Consider the following 16,981-nt stretch of genomic DNA (forward strand, 5'->3'; position numbering starts at 1 on the left):
AAAAAAAAAAAAAAAAAGAAAAAAAAGTTTTGCATGGTATACTGCAACAAAGTGTATTAACAACGGAGAAAAGACAGAATTTCCTAAAAGTACAAGGCACCATGCCAAAGATACTATACGAAGTGTGTTCATCTTCACAACAAATCTGTAAGGTAAATCCTAATTTTTGTTGATGAGGAAAATGGAGCCCAGCATAGATGAGGAATTTAGTCAAGGCTAGGCAAGTAGTAGAGAGTCAGTTTGAAACATGGTCCCTGGACGTTCCATCAAAAGCTCTTAGCCATATGACTTTACTGGCCTCTTGGACTACATTGATCATTTTAATGTCTACTTGTATATTCCCCACACTTTACTAATGTAACTATGGATTATGGATATGTGCCTTTTCTAGCTGCTTTTAAAATATGAGCTAGATATAAAATTAATGACATCCTGGGGGCTGTGATTCTTCCCTGGAACATCTCACAAAGAATGTGGTTTATAAAATCTTTATATCTAGTTGAAATGTGTTTATGAAGCTTTGCCAGGAAACTCATTTTGTGTTGATATACACAGACAGTATAAGTTACCATAGGCTTAAGAAGTTTCCATCCAAGTGTCCCATCCTTTCACATAATTTCCTAGATCTTGGAAACTAAGTGCCTGGTCCATTTCTCTTTTCAAGTGACTAAGCTTCCATAAAGGTCTATGACTTAAAGTAAAACAAAAAGTGGGGCGGGGGGAGATGAAAGTTCCAGGTCTCACCAGGGGTCTGGTTCTCTCCATGCTGCTATTGTGTGTAGAACATGTGTCTCTGAAGAGGCACAAAAATATGATTATCATGTAGAAACATCACACTGCTACTGGAAGTAGTGATGCATTCCCAGAACGAGGAGGCTGAAGAATCTGAATAGGGAGCACCATGGCTACATTATGAGAGGGTATCTCAAAAATAACCAAAGAAAAACAGAAAAAGAAACTTCATAATGTAAACCTGTATTGTAGTGAACATTCACAAAGTATAGAAAAATGAAAAGAATATTCTATCCTCTAGAAGGAAAAAAAGTCACACTGTGAGCCTTAGTCTTCCTCAGTAGAATGAAGCAAGCTACTTCATGATGCAGGCACATGTGAAACACTTCAGAGATTCTTCAGTTGTAAGATGAATGTGTATATGAGAGATGGTGAGAAAACCAAATAATCACACTGTAGACAATTATACACGTGTGTACACATAGACACACACACATACATGTACATGCATGCATGCACTCACATACACACACAGGGAGGCATACACCATCTATGTCTCTGAAAGCAATGGATAAAAAGGAGCATGTGTGTGCCAAAGCAGCATGTGAAACCCACTATGCTTTCCTGGACCAAATCATCTGGGGAGAAAACAGTGGGTTTTTATAATGATGGGGAAAGGACAGAGTAGATGATGCAGTAGGATAGAGAGGAAGAAAAACCCACACACAAGAAGAATGAAATGACTCCTGTAGTATTCCCATAATGCACCTCAGTGTTGAGATGAAGCAGGAGGAGGCAATGACTCATGTCATAGCAGAAATTCATTTGTCAAAAGTGCCAAGGGTCATAAACCTGAAACAGAAAAAAAAACAAAAACAAACTGGACTCAATACCAGGAGCACCTTGATATCAAGATAGTGATAGTGCATCTTTAATATAATTGTTCTCAAAACCTGTTGTCCATAATGTGTTGCCAGGAAAATTTGGGTCCCTCTTCAAATTCACAAATAAGAGAGTTTGCAGATGGACTCCAAAGGAAGCTGGAGGACTATTTGCTTCGACTTTAAAGCAAAGAACTGGTGGGGCAGGTAAGCTGTAAACCTTTACAGGTGCTTTGAGGAAGGCAATGGGAAAAGAGGAGAAAAAGCCACGCCTTTGTGAGTTAGGCACAGAGGTTCAGCGAGCATTCACACTGCAAGAAGAAGGTAGTAGTTTCAGAAACAAACAAACAAACAAAGCTCCCAAGTACCAGGGAAAGCATACTTGGGCCCTGGTCAGTGATGCAAAGAAAGACATAAATGGAGAAAGAGTGAGAGTTATGCCTGTCTAAGTCAGCACTCAGAATGGGGGCAGACTTCAGTGTGTTCAGTGGCAGCTCTGCAGCAACTGGACAGAACAATGGTTCTGTGGAAGAAAAGCACATGACCTCACGAAGAGAATAATTACTCCCTCATCTTAGGTGAATGGGAGGCATTTAGGTGAATCCACTTCCTAAGGGGTGATGATTTTGCAAGGTGATTGACAGATCCAACTGGATAAATTCTCATGTTTTGCGTAGCTTGGAAAGTCGTTCTCTACCCAGGCAAGATGTAGATTTTATTCTCTTGACCAGGAAGAAATAGCTTTTTGTTAATGGGCATCAACAAAACCCTGATCAAGGCTATTGTAACAAAATGATCAGGTATCAGAACCTTTGAGCAATTTACCAAAAGCCAAGTATACATAGAGCATAATGGATAAATCAGAGTTCACAAAGAAGCCCATTGATACTCCAAGGCCTGTGCTTATTGACCATTCTGCTGCATGGACTCTTTGTACCATTGCAGCACAAAGACAGGAATATCTAGGAATGCATTTCTGAGAAGGAAAACATCACTATGCTTGAATACATGGGGAAATGTCAAGTAGGCTGTACATTTCAAAAGCTATGTGAACAGCTATTTTTGTGCAGTGGGATCACAGTAGATTTTGTTAGATACCACTTGACCTTAACTATCAGAATGACAAAACAATGAAAAAGTTAAAATGTATCTTTACTTTTTCCCATTCAGAACAATTTTGCTATTTCAAAATTATTCAGAAAAATCTATTCAAAAACAGGCATGCCATGTTGGAGTCAAAAGAAGTCACTGATATATTACATTGTGATATATTATAAAATGGAAATTATGTAATTCATTCTAGTCTCATGGGAGTTTGGATCTGAGGAGGCTCATCATCACAAATGAAAGGGGCTGGCAAGGTGATTCACATGTAGGACTCCTTAGAAACTCTGCTGTCTCCAACCCAAGACTTTCTAAATAGTCCTGTGAGAACCATAGGAATAGGATCCACTGTGAAACCAGAAGTCAGTTGTCAGCCCTCAGATGCCTAGAGAAAGTCTAAGAATCCCTGACATGCAAAAGGATGATCAATAGGGAGCTACTGCATGAGAGAAGAGCTTACATCAATCTAGGAAGCGCTGCACTTAACATGGAGTAAAAATAAAGGCATCATGGAGGGAGGAGCATTAGCAGAGGAGGTAGTAACCTGATCACTCTAATTTTTTTGTAGAAATTTAAAAGTCTAAAAAGATTCCAAAGACAATTTCTATAACATATAAGATGCTTTATGTGGGCTCTTAGGAAAAGTGAAGGCATTGGTTTGCACTTAACTTACATAGATGATGTAGGGCTCTGTTATTAAGGGAAGACTTTGCAGACTGGTCAAACAGACTCTATAAACAGAAAAACTCAAAACCTGCACTTGTAACCGTTTGGTGTTGGTACACTGTATGACAGAAACTTGGATCCTGGAGTTCTTAGCCCAGGACTGAAGGCAACGATAACATGGATTTTGAATAATAAATAAGATTTTAAATTAAATATTGGCAAAAGGTACATATTTGTTAATAAAAAAGTTAAATAAAGAAATAATGACCCAATAGTCAAGAGAATTTCCAGCATCCACATGATGGCTCACAACATTTGTAGCTCTAGGTCCAGGGGATCCAAATCCTCCCTTCTGGTCTTTGAAGGATTCAGAAATGCACATGGTGCAGACAAAACACACAGCACAGAAATAAAAATAAACAAGTCTAAAACATAATTAATTAAAAGCTAGGATAGATGGTAAATGCTTAGTAATCAAGATTCAAGGAGAGAATGAATTTGGCTCCACCATGGTCCATGGGTGGGAGCTTGCCTAAATAACAGCGAACAACAACAACAATAAATTATTATTATTATTATTATTATTATTATTATTATTGTTACTATTACTACTATTATTATTATTCCATAGTTCTACTACATGGAAATACATGTTTCTATAAAAAAAAAAATCCTGTGAAATGAATTTTCCAGTAGAAAAATCTACATCTGTTTATAATCCTACAAACCAATTAGGACTTGTGAGTATGGAGAGTTGCAAAGTTGCAGACCCAGAGCCAAATTATTTGGGGCTATTGTTAGCCCCATCAATATTCTTTACCACCTCTGTGCATGCCTTGATATTCTTATGAATATCAGGTAAACAGTTTTGGAATGAATTGAGAAACTGTGAGTTTCCTCCAAACCCAAAGACTAAGAAAGTCATCAGATAGCATCTGAAATCCAACGCATGGATTCCTCAACTTGGTTGTAAACACCTTGCAATGTTAACCAGGGTATATGGAGAGGCTTGATTTAGGACTTCTTTTATTTTTGAGCTTCTTTTATTCTTTTTTTTTTTTTCATTGTGTAAATGAACATTTTCTTTTTTTCTTCTTTTTTTATTTTTAGATATTTTCTTCATTTACACTTCAAATTTTATCCCCTTTCCTCATTTTCCCTCTGAAAATCTCCCTATAATATGCCCCTTCCCCCTCCTCACTAACACACCCACTCTTGCTTCCCTGTCCTGGCATTCCCCTACACTGGTGCATTGAGCCTTCATAAGACCAAGGGCCTCTCCTCTAGTTCATGTCCCACAAGGCCATCCTCTGCTACATCTGCGGCTCGAGCCTTGAGTCCCTCCATGTGTACTCTTTGGTTGGTCGTTTAGTCCCTGGGAGGTCAGGGGATACTGGTTGGTTCATATTGTTGTTCCTCCCATGGAGCTGTAAACCCCTTCAGCTCCTTGGGTTGTTTCTCTAGTTCCTCCATTGGGGACCCTGTGCTCAGTCCAATGGTTGGCTGTGAGCATCCACTTCTGTATTTGTCAGGCACAGAACCTCTCAGGAGACAGCTATATCAGGTTCCTGTCAGCAGCCTCTTATTGGCATCTACAATAGTGTCTGCCTGGGTTTGGTAACTGTATATGGGATGGATCCCCATGTGGGACCATCACTGGATGGCCTTTCCTCCAGTTTCTGCTCCAACATTTGTCTCTATATCTCCTCCCATGGGTATTTTGGTCCCCCTTATAAAAAGGACCAAAGGATCCACACTGTGGTCTTCCTTCTTCTTGAGCTTCATGTGGTCTGTGAATTGTATCTTGGGTATTCAGAACTTCTGGGCTAATATCCACTTATCAGTGAGTGCATACCATATGTGTTCTTCTGTGATAGGATTACCTCACTTAGGATGATGTTTTCTAGTTCCATCCATTTGCCTAAGAATTTCAAGAATTTCATTCATTGTTTTTAATAGCTGAGTAGTAATCCACTGTATAAATATACCACTTCTTCTGTATCCATTCCTCTGTTGAGGGACATTTGGGTTGTTCCAGCTTCTGGCTATTACAAATAAGGCTGCTGTGAACATAGTGGAGCATGTGTCCTTATTACATGTTGGAGCATCTTCTGGATATACCCAGGAGTGGTATTGCTGAGTCCTCAGGTAGTACTATGTCCAATTTTCTGAGGAACCAACAAACTGATTTCCAGAGTGGTTGTACCAGCTTGCAATCCCACCAGCAATGGAGGAGTGTTCCTCTTTCTCCACATCCTCACCAGCATTTGCTGTCACCTGAGTTTTTGATTTTAGCCATTCTGACTGGTATGAGGTGGAATCTCAGGGTTTGTTTTGATTTGCATTTCCCTGATGACTAAGGATGTTGAACATTTCAGAGTATAGGCCTTATGCTTTGACACGGCAGGAAAGAGTAAACTGCAGGTTTGGTAAAGACAACTGTTAACCATGATGACTAGTGAAAGATACACTTTTCATGCTTAGGAGGATATAGAAACACCCGGCTCCTAATCTCAAGCACAGATCAGTGGCTAAACCTCCAAGTGAGATGTAAAGGTGCTCGGTTTTCTAGTTTATCTGCTCAGTGTAAAATCAATCACACATAGTCTTATATCTATATTTCTGTGGAATTTTTATATAAATAAGCGTCCAAACCTGGACAGGGTGGGCGATGCTCTTCACTGTCTTCATTTCAGAAACTGAATAAATGAACTCTGGTTATAAGCCAAAGTCTAGAAAAGGCAGCTGCAGCCAAACTGATCAGTAATATGCAATTCACAGGCTAAGAACTAGTAACCTTCCTAGACCGTACACCAGTGACTAACCATGCGCCAGTCTCATGCCAGTGAGTCTTGGAAGGGACTGAGAACTAACCTGTCTTACAGAAGCAAGAGCAGAGGCTTAGGGAAGTTCAACCACATGCACAAGAGGACTCGATTGTTTATTTAGTTTTTTTAAGTACAACATTACTGCTTATTAAGGAAGGATTCCACAAGAGACACTGGCATAACAGATACCTAAGGAAGAGGACAGTGGGAGAGAACTGTCTAGCATATAAGGGCCTTAAGTTTGATCTCTACCACCACAGAAAGAAATAAAAGCCACTGTGATTTGCCAGACCAAGGAAAAGTCTTCAAAGGTATTGAAAGCACCCAATGTAATGCATTCAAAGCAGTGGTTACTAATTAGCACATCAGTCTGGAGCTGCTGAGGGATGCTGCTAAGATGCTGGAGCTCATGGGAAAGGTGGCCTTTCTTGAGATGATTAAATATTCTTTCCAAAACCTTGTTTACATTATTATTTTCCACAGCCGCTCTCTGTTCAGACATATAAACCTACATGGGATTCCTCAAGAGTTAGCACATATTTTTAATCAAAATGGTCTGGAATTAATTGAGTTATTATTTTTATGTTTTTTATTAACAGTATATTACATTAATAGTATTTATTCTAAGTACATGAAAATGTAAAACAAGAAACATTGAAAGGATGAAAATACAGGGGTCCTAATCATCTAAAGATGATATGAGGACCCAGGTGACTTACCATTACTAAAACTGAACAGGGAGTCACTTTAGTTTACATGAAAAATTTGAAACTTCAAGCAAGGTAAAGATTTGTCAAAAGTTTACAAACTTCAAGCAATAAGCTAAATTTGTATTTAGAAAATACTAAAATAAAAATAGTCACTGTTAAAAAGACTTGACACTTTGCTCTTATGATCCAACTTATAGTAACAGAGATTTGTGCATAGTGATATAATTATATGCTATATGAACAGTTAAATTATTTTATGCCTGACAAGATTTTTTTTTAATTAACTACCTTGTAGAACTTAAATGTGAATGCTCCTATCTTGGCTTTGCCACTCTTCTATGGACACCTTTTAAATACAGTCCATTTATTGGTGTCCACAGAAGGATGGCAAAACAAGACAGAAGAATTTACATTTTTACATTTCTACTCTTCCCTCTCCACACCCACCTCTCTCTCCCTCTCTCCCTCTCTCCTTCTCTCTCTCTCTCTCTCTCTCTCTCTCTCTCTCTCTCTCTCTCTCTCTCTCTCTCTCTCTCTCTCTCTCTCTCTCTCTCTCTCCCCGGTGTGTGTGTGTATGCTTTCATGCACATATCTGTGCACACACACACACACACACACACACATACAAAAGGTACATGAGTGTGTGCGCACCCACACAGGTTCTGAATGTGTATGGAGATACCTGTTGAGGTGAGAAGATCAGCCTTGCTGTTGTCTCTCAGTTGCCATCCATCTAGATTTTTATAATAGGGTCTCTAACTTGAAGAGGCTGGCTGACCAGTGAGCCTCGAAAAATCCACCTGCCTCCACCTCCCCAACATGGCACATGGGTTATTTTTTATTGGTGTTTTTCCCCATGGCTTCTGCAGAGCGGACTGGAGATTCTCATGCTTTCAAGGCATGTGCTGTATTGAAGTGTCACCCCAGCCCTGTAGGTTCAAATTTCTATAGACATAAATGAGTGGGGTTTGTTTTAAAAATATTCAGTTAATACATTGTTTCACTTTTAAGCACTTCCAAGGTAGCTACTTTTCAGAATCAGCTCTGCACAGTGGCTGAACTTGGCTCAATTGTTCTCTGCAAATTTCCACTCCCTCTTCCATTCCAGGAACCACCAAGAATCTGTTTAGACAGAGGCAGACAGCTCCAGCAGCTAACTGACCAAGACAGGAACTAGAAATAAATAATGATGTAAAAAAGAATCAGAAAAGCTGCCTCAGGGCAAGTCTGCCACCCATCATACCTGTTAGCAATCTCACCTTGGATTTAGGTGTGTTATCCTGTGGAGAGCCTTTTGGGGTGCCACTTGGCAAGAATGTGACTTTGGCCAAGGACAAGGACATGGGATTCAGGCAGGAATCTGACATTGGCCATGATAAGGAAGTAAGTTTCAGCAAGAATCTAACTTTAGGCTACAACAGGGAAGTAGGTTAAGGCAGGAATTTTAATCTTAGGGTGGCACAAAGAAGTGGGCTTCAGGCAAGATTTTGGGCTCGGACAAGGAAGTGGGCTCAAGTATTTTGGTCTTTTAAACAACTGTCTCAGGAGTAATCACAGGGCTTTGCTTAGCCTTGCTAGTTCCTAATTGTACTGTTCACCCTTAATATTTGCATGTAATTAAAGTGATATAAAAGCAGACTAGAAAAATTAAATTTGCCTTCAGTCTCAGAATTGACTGGCATCACACTACAATGTTGCCTAATTGTCTTTTTTCTCTTTAATCTTCACTCCTGCTCTGGAGTACCTGTTGACTGACTAAGCATTATCCCCAACAAATTTCATCCCCTTCTACATAACAGAAGCAAAGCAAGTCCCCACCACAAAGAGTTTGTGAGGATGAAAGGAGGTGACAATGGGGAGCTTTTCAGGGAATGGCCAATCCAACACTTAGCATAGATACCTTGAATACCAGCTGCCATTAATCTCATAACAAGATGTTAATACTTTATACACCAGAGTATATGCCAGGATGACATATATAAATGATGTTCATAGGAAGACTAAAAAAGAATTCATTCTGAATGAGCAGAAGGTGCTGGGAGAGAAGAAGAACCTGTGGGTAAAGTGTATCTAAACTCTAGGAGGAAAAAATATGTAACCAGATTATTGCTCAAGAACGACTTTCAGGGTAAAATGAGGCATTCTATGAAGCAACTGTTTTATCTCCATGCCAGATCACACGGGAACCCCAACTGTGCTGCTATGCTGATGGTGATCCTTACCCTCTTCATCCATAAAGTCATTTGCTATATCACATCTTGGCACAGAGACGCTCCTTTATTGCAATCATCTCTTCAGTCTGATGTGAAGAGAAAGCAACCAGAAATCTGCTTCTATTACTCTGGTGAGTGCCACCAAACAACATTCTGGAATGTTTCTCCAGTTGAAAACATATGAAACTGTTGAAGAGGATTTCTCATATTAAAACTCAAAATCAGAAACCCTAATACATGCATACACACACACACACACACACACACATGCACACACACACACATATGCACACACCAATGTCTCGTTTGTCTCGTGTTGGCCTTCTACTGCTAAACATTAGGTATGCCCTTAAGAATGAAACCATGATTCTTAAAGTGTTGTTTATATGATGCAGGAACAATTGCAAAGAGTAAATACCCATTTTACATGGGCTATGCCATCTGTCTGGAAGATATCATTGAAGCAAATGATTATCTTGCCTAAGTAGGGAATACTGAGTACAGCTGCCCTGTTTTACTTGTAGTAGTGACCACACATTCAAGATTTATTTTAATAAAAGTTGATCCATTGAAAGAAAGGCTCTAGGAGATGGCTGGTATCTGAGAGAAAATTCATATGGGAAAGAATTTTAATAGATTTACTTGAAAGAGGTGAAAATGCATTACTCGTCAAAAGTGCTTATCAAATATGGTCCTAATAAAATACCATTAACCACTAGGATGACTGCATCCAAAAAGTGAATGGACCCTTGTAATAAGCTGATTAGTCTGTTAATCCAGAAAATACACAGGATATCTTGTACACAAAGACATTGCCAGTGATCTGGAGTATGAAAAGAACTGCCCAGGCAAGGCAGGCAGACCCAGTTAACTCACATCTGATCAGATACAGATTTGCTGCAGGATAATGTTGTCTCAGAGGTAGATTTGTACAACATAAAACACAGAGCATGCCATTTAAATATTTACAGGCATAAATATTTTAAATGCGTCTGTCTTTTTTTTTCTCTTTCTTTTCCTTTTTCTCTCCTTTCCTTTCTTTATTTTACTTAACTCAAGCTCTAAGAGTAACAGCCTATGGTTGCCTTAGTCCTTGTTAGGTCTCAAAGAAATCCAGGACAAATGTCCAACTGAGTTGACTATTTAACACATCAAAGGGGATGCTGACCACCAGGCTCTCCACATCTCAAGTACCTGTTACCTGGAGTTCTGGCTTCTCAGTTCTTCTTATCCCTACTCACTTCCATAAACTCCTCCAGCTCCCGAGCTTCATTCCCCTTCCTCCAGCATATCTTTCCTATTTAACCTCAGCCACTTTGGCTACATGGGGCTCCCTGGCTCTTGGTCCTCTCTTGATCCCCTTTTTCCTTTTGGTCTTTTTCTCTTCCCTTTTCTTCTCTGTTCTCTTCTGGTCTCTTCTCTTCCCCTTCCCTCTTCTCCCTCCTCTTTCATGATCCAGTCTATGCTACTGGCCATCTGTGGACTCTCACAAATGCTTCTGGTTGAATTTTCCCTCATATTTACAATAAAAGCCTTCTCCTGAACCTATAAGATCCAAGTAAACAGGGACATCTCAGAAAAACACCGAGAGGCCAGGAATTTCCTTAATAAGATAAGCTCAGGAACTTTAGGAAGGTAGCAGAACTCTCAGGAAGGGAAAGGCTAATTAACATCCCTCATATCACAGGGTAAGAAACAACCTGTGGGTGGGGACACATCCCGAAGGGTGGACCTTTGCCCATCTTCAGACAAGGGAAGTCCTTGCCACCTCATTCCCTAAAGACCAATCAGATTAAAAAGCCACACTGTTCTACCAATCACATTGTGTCTAATGGCTGCTGCCCTGAAAATTGTATAAAAGCTCATTGAACAAGCTGTGAGGGGTCATCACCTCCTTTCCTTAGGGTCTGGGATGGCCCCAGTGCACTGGAATAAAAATCCTCATGCTCTTTGCGTCAATCAGGCTCCATGTGATTCACTCAGGGGGTCTCTGGTAAGCTAAGGCTCAACAGGGTCTTACAAACCATACCTAGATGCAGCCATGTCTTCATTTTTATTCAGTCTTAATCACCAGAAGTAAAGGTGATCCGCCATTTCTCACCAAAGCCCAAGAGCATGCAGATCCCACTCTCCTTGCCATTTCTCAAGACCGTTTAAGACTTGTTCTTATATTTGATGTTCACCTGGAACATGACTGTCAGTTCTGCAAAGTCACACTTCAGGGAGCATCATGTCCCTTCTTTAAAAACAAACAAACAAACAAACAAAACCACTAATTACTGTAGTACCTTATTTAGTCTCTAGCCCCAAAGATGTCACCATTTAAACAGACTTCCCCATAATCTACTTCATCTCAGCTATTAAAATTAATGGTGACATCAACCTGTAGCACAGAAAACTTTATAACACTACTGCCATCTTCCTATGATTAGCCCAGATCAAGGTGGTGGCAGCTATTTGCAGCAGATTAGAGGGACTCAGGTTTATACTGCTGTCAATGCTGGGAGCTGCTGACAGCTAGCATGTCCAAGTACACCTGTGACAGAGCATTGAGGTTATTCTTAAAGCAGGTCTTAAGCACAGTCAGAAGGCCATATGAGTGGTGGCGTGTGATGGCCTTTGTACACACTTCCAGCACAGCCTTCATTGGGCTTCTATTTACTTTCTGCACATACCCTGTTACCCACCATCCGGTGCCAGAATTCCCAACAGGGGTGGGCATCATTTGGGAGAGAGTGCCCTCTTGTGCACTTTTGTCTCTGGTAGAAAGACAGGCATATCTTAGTCTTCATCCTTCTTTAAAATAAATCTAGCACATGGCGCTGGTGAATTGTTGGGTAGAGGAATGGGTTGCTTCTAAAAGTTTGAAGGGATAGTCTAGCAATTATGTTTCTGGGAATCATTATAATGTGTCAGAATATAAAGATATAGATACATACAAGTAAATAATTTAACAGAAGAGAGTGGCAGATGATACTCTGCTAAAATCCTATGCTCAAAGTGAATTAATCACAGGCCTCTTTGACTGTGATTTTCTTCAACTCTAAAATGGGTCATAATACCTATCAAAGAATCAGTTATTAAACCATTCAGTATTAGGCTGGAACCAGAGTAAGCCAACCATATACAATGGATTTAAACAACAACAAAAAACAAACAAACAAACAAAAACAAAAAACAAGCAAACAAACAAACAAAAAACCAGATTCTGTTGATTCCATGAAGTCTACAAAACAAAGCTCGTTATAAAGTTGTAAACAATTTTCCAACAAAATAGCCTTTTTCTTCTCACTCAATTATTTTGACTTAATACTAGGCTGCTGTGGATTAGGCTGAATTTAATGAATAAATTAGAATTAAATACTGCATTATTTAATAATTCATTTAATTCTAAGGCACCTTCAATTTCTAATAGCCTTCCTAGATTACAAAAAGAAAAATAAATAAAGGAAAGAAATAAGAAGACATATGTTGTCATTATAAACTGCATCCTAATTTCTAAAATGTTTAAATGTATTGGAGTGCTATAGGGAAGAGGAGTTTATGACATGTCATTGAAGAAAGTCACTAGTATGAGGCCATACTGTCAACCAGACAAGAGTCTCACTATCAAGTTGTAATCTACAGAATAAAACTCCTTTAGAATATTTCACAGTCAAATAGCTGGAGACCCCTGATCTGTACAGCCCTTTTCAGGGAAGTCCAAGGTATGGACCTGAACTCCTTCTAAAGGTATAGCTAGCTATTCAACGTGCTTTTTATTGGAGGAGTAAATACATCAGAACATATCATGATCCACATAGAAAGCTGCCCTAGTTAAGAAAAACATTGTCCAAATGTTATCCCTTGTCAAAAGATAAAGGTCTGGAGGAATGAAGAGTCTTCCCTCCTTGGAACAACCACTGACCCTGAGAATCATAAGATGGCAGGCTAGGTGCTCTGACAGCTTGTGAAGATTCTCTTGTCCCCCTCTCATCTCATAAGAGTACTGAGGTTGTAGATACTCACTATTGTAGCCAGTTTCATGTGGGTTCTTGGGATCTGAACTCAGACCCTCCCTCTGTGAGCACCATACTCCTTGAGCCAGCCATTTCCTCAGCCAGAGAGTCAGAACTTCAAAGGAAACACTTTGTGATTACTTATTTGCTGTTTTTCTAAAACTAGACATGCAAAAATCACAAGAAGAGCCATGAATATTATTGAGCATTTAAAACTCATGTTAGTTTGATAAATCAATTTTTTTTTAATTTTAAAACTCAGTGATAAGACTGGAAACATAGTAAGAACTGTTTATTCAGGCCAACCTTGGTAAAATAAATACATGCAATAAACACAGAATACAGGCAGCTTTAATTTTACATGTGGCCCAGAAAGACCCATTTCTCCCCCAACATGTATCATCCCATATGTGCTGTGATTTACAATCCCCAAAGCATTAAAGTTTAAATTCTGAATCAACTGACTTGGATTCATTGGAATTCTGATCCAATAGTTGCTCTAAAATAGATGCAGGCTGGAAGACAGTTTCCCCAAGTTAAAAGCCAGATGGCACTTATCAGCTAAATATTTTTCTTTTCTTGTTCAGAAGAAAATTCATGTTGGAAACAGTGAAACACCTTATGTAAGAGAAGAATCTAAGGTTTCCTTAGTCATCAGTCCCAAACTTAGGGCTCTATTTAAAGGAAACATATTTTAACTTTTTTTAAAATGTCAAAAAGGTATATATATATAAAACAACACTGGCAGAGGAATCCATTCTTTGAGGAACTTCCCTTAACATCAAAAAAAAAAAAGAAAAGAAAAGAAAAGAAAAGAAAAGAAAAAAACTTCTATTTTTTCCATTAAATTCTGCACAATCTAATGATCTAGCTTCTCAGTAAAAATTAAAATTTTTGAGCTAGTCCTACTAGTAACAAAATGTCTGATTATTTTATCAAGTAGTCTGTTATTATTATTCAATATTAAATATTATTTGTAACTTTCCATTTGATATGTTCATATAGTGTTAAAATTTTAGTTCTATTATTCTTTTTTTCTTTATTTTTTATTGAATATTTTCTTTATTTACATTTCAAATGTTATCCCCTTTCCCGGTTTCACCTCCTCACGGAAACCCCCTATGCCATTCCCCCATACCCAGCTTCTATGAGGGTGTTCCTCCACCCACCCACCTCCCTGCCCTAGAAACCCAATATATGTATATATTCTGTGACATTGTCAAGATTACCTATTGTGATTTCTCCCCTGTCATGGACAGATAAACTCCATAGCATCCTATGGAGTTGTTTCCATACTAAGCCACTCAGCCAGATGACATGTAGTAACTAAGAAAGTGGCTAAGCTTGCTTTCTTCTCTCCATCACAGTTTGTGTCCCTGTTCTCTAAGATGAAAGGAGCTTACTACAGAGTATCCTGAAGAATACTAAGTTACCCTGGCTCCAACTCTCCAGGACATCACACATACTTAAGCTGCCCACAGTGTCAATACTCAGTATGAGGCCCACCAAGATTTAGTTGTTGGAGATTATGGCTTTCTTTGGAATACTCGCATATTTGCTCATTAGGCATTCCCAGTCAGTCCCTTGCTTAATGCTCTTGAGAGTTAGGACAAAGGCTGAAAGGGGTAGTGAGAGGTAGCTTAAGGGTTGGAGATCACACTCAAACCATGCTGTTACAACAGCTCTGCTTTCAATCTGTTTGATGCACAGGGTTTCCATGTATAATGACAACCAATAATGGATACTAAAGATGAAAATGGACTGTCATGAGTTTAGTAGACATGAAACAAATGCTCACAAGACAGTCAGAATCCAGCAATCCTGCACAGGAAAGCTCGCCCTTCAACAAAATGTGAAACATAATGTATTCTAGCCATCAAGTAAAAACTATTAACATCTATGCCAAGAGCCCTCTTCCAAGCCCTGTGCACAAGCCCACCTCTAAGTGTTGACTCAACTGAAGATTGAAGTGATTACAGTTTGTCTGACTGTGGGCCAGGGCATGGATAACACAATTGCAAAACAGTTACTGCAGTGGGTTAGGCATCATACCAGGAACAGGTGTGATTCTATGCAACAAAATCCATACAGCCCTTATAACCAGAGAGTTCAGTCTCACAGAAGTGTGATCATTGGTTAAATTAAATAGCAAGCTGACACTAAACTCTCTCTATGATCCTTATGTACTGTACCCTATGGGTTTCATTCTTCTATCAATTAATCCCTAACATATTATAAGAACGGAGCACAGCAATCATAGGTATTTTATAGAGGCTCCACTAAGTCACAAAATCCTTCAGAGATGTTGAGTGCCAGAGTTTTGTTTGAGTCCAGAAGAATGGTCTCAGTGTCTAGAAGCTCTATTGCTACATTCTATTCCCTCCCTCAAATATTATCCGAAAAGTAACATAAGATACACCTGAGACAAGTCCACTAAAGTGAGGCTTGGGGCACTCAGTGTCTATACAAATGTAACCTTACTGAAGAAATGGCACAGGGCTGGAGAAGTGGCTCAGCCTTTAAATGCTAGTTCCATTCCCAAACGGTTAAGAAATAATACTGGAGCTGAGAAGTGAAGGAAAATAATGAAGAGAAGTGAAGAGTGGGGTTAGGAGGGTCAGTTGGCAGAAAAAATAGCTCCATGGACCCTCGGAGACAAAGGCCTGAGAAAGCTAGAGGACAAAGATTCTGCCCCTTAGCATAAATAATAGAGGAGGATGGCAGGTACATAGGAATGGTGACTTCAGGGAAGAGAAGAGCAGCTACCAGGAAATCAGTGAGGGGACCAGTAGAGACCAAACAGCTATGTACACATTTTCAAAGACTGCGGTGGCAATATCTACCCATGAGGAAAACCTCAGTCTACACAAGGGTGCTATAGCACTCCCAACATGGAGCAAGCACAAGCCAGCCCTGTTCTGAATTGTTCCATGGTTCCTGAATAACACGGTATGCCAGGTAGTCCCTGCAGGCTGGGCTTCACGGGCAGTACCTCCTCGGGTGAATTGCTCCTGGTTTTGTTGCTTGGCAATACGTGAACACCTTGGGTTTTAGTGTGGAAAGGGAACTGTGAGAGAGGAAAGTTTTAAAATAAGGCTATTCTCTTCAAAACTTCCCATTTGTAGGTGGGAGAAATAGATATATTACATAATATCATGGGACATTCATCACACTTAAAAGTATTTAGGTGTTATTTTATGTAAAATTTGAGAAGGAAAAAGACTCCTGTTATGATCACTTGGGAGTCAGTTTGCTGGGTTTTTTAATCCTTTAACTAATTTCAAGTAGAAAACACTCTCCTTTCCTTCCCTCTGTTTTATCTGTTGTTGTTCATAAGAATTTAATCACATTTATGAAGACATCATTGACAGACCAATCACTGAGCTCTGAGGGAGCACAGAGCTCTGAAGACATCATCAATCAGTCGGGGTGACCAGGCCTACACCCCTGATTGCTTCGATAGGTACTAAATGCACAATGCCCTCTCACCTTCTGTCAGGCTTTCTCGTATTCCCATTCTGGAGAGAGCAGAGAATCTTTGAGGAAATCCACTGTTGATTTTTGTAGGAGCTCAAAGTTCAGAATCCCAATCACCGCCTGTGCAGAAGCATATTCTGCGGAGTTGTTGGGGTGGCACTGTGGCTTTGAGCTCCCACAGAGACTGCATGGAGACTGCATCATGATCAAGAACCTGACTTGAGGCTGTTCTCTTAACTTCTCCTGAATTTGGGCTGCTCTCCTGGGTATCAGCATTCACATAAGTGAATCAGAGAAGGTAAGATTACATAATTAGCACGAAGTCCAGCACAGTGCTAGCTGTTACTTACCTACGGTTTTTGTTTGTTTTTT

At 39.6% G+C, this 16,981-nt stretch overlaps 1 protein-coding gene and 1 long non-coding RNA gene across 18 annotated transcripts in view; one reads left to right on the top strand and one right to left on the bottom strand.

The window, feature by feature from the left end:
- Fhit (fragile histidine triad diadenosine triphosphatase) overlaps nt 1–16,981 on the bottom strand; it is a 1,878,988-nt gene that overhangs the window by 1,078,180 nt on the left and 783,827 nt on the right. The gene's annotated exons all lie outside the window — the stretch shown is intronic.
- The window catches only part of LOC116073128, a 57,171-nt gene that overhangs the window by 28,696 nt on the left and 11,494 nt on the right, over nt 1–16,981 (top strand). For both annotated transcript variants that reach the window (XR_004111685.1, XR_004111683.1), the window contains one exon: nt 9,096–9,265. This is a non-coding gene — a long non-coding RNA (uncharacterized LOC116073128). The remainder of the gene's footprint in view (nt 1–9,095; nt 9,266–16,981) is intronic.

Source organism: Mastomys coucha, unplaced genomic scaffold (assembly GCF_008632895.1).
Source record: "Mastomys coucha isolate ucsf_1 unplaced genomic scaffold, UCSF_Mcou_1 pScaffold10, whole genome shotgun sequence".
NCBI lineage: Eukaryota > Metazoa > Chordata > Mammalia > Rodentia > Muridae > Mastomys > Mastomys coucha.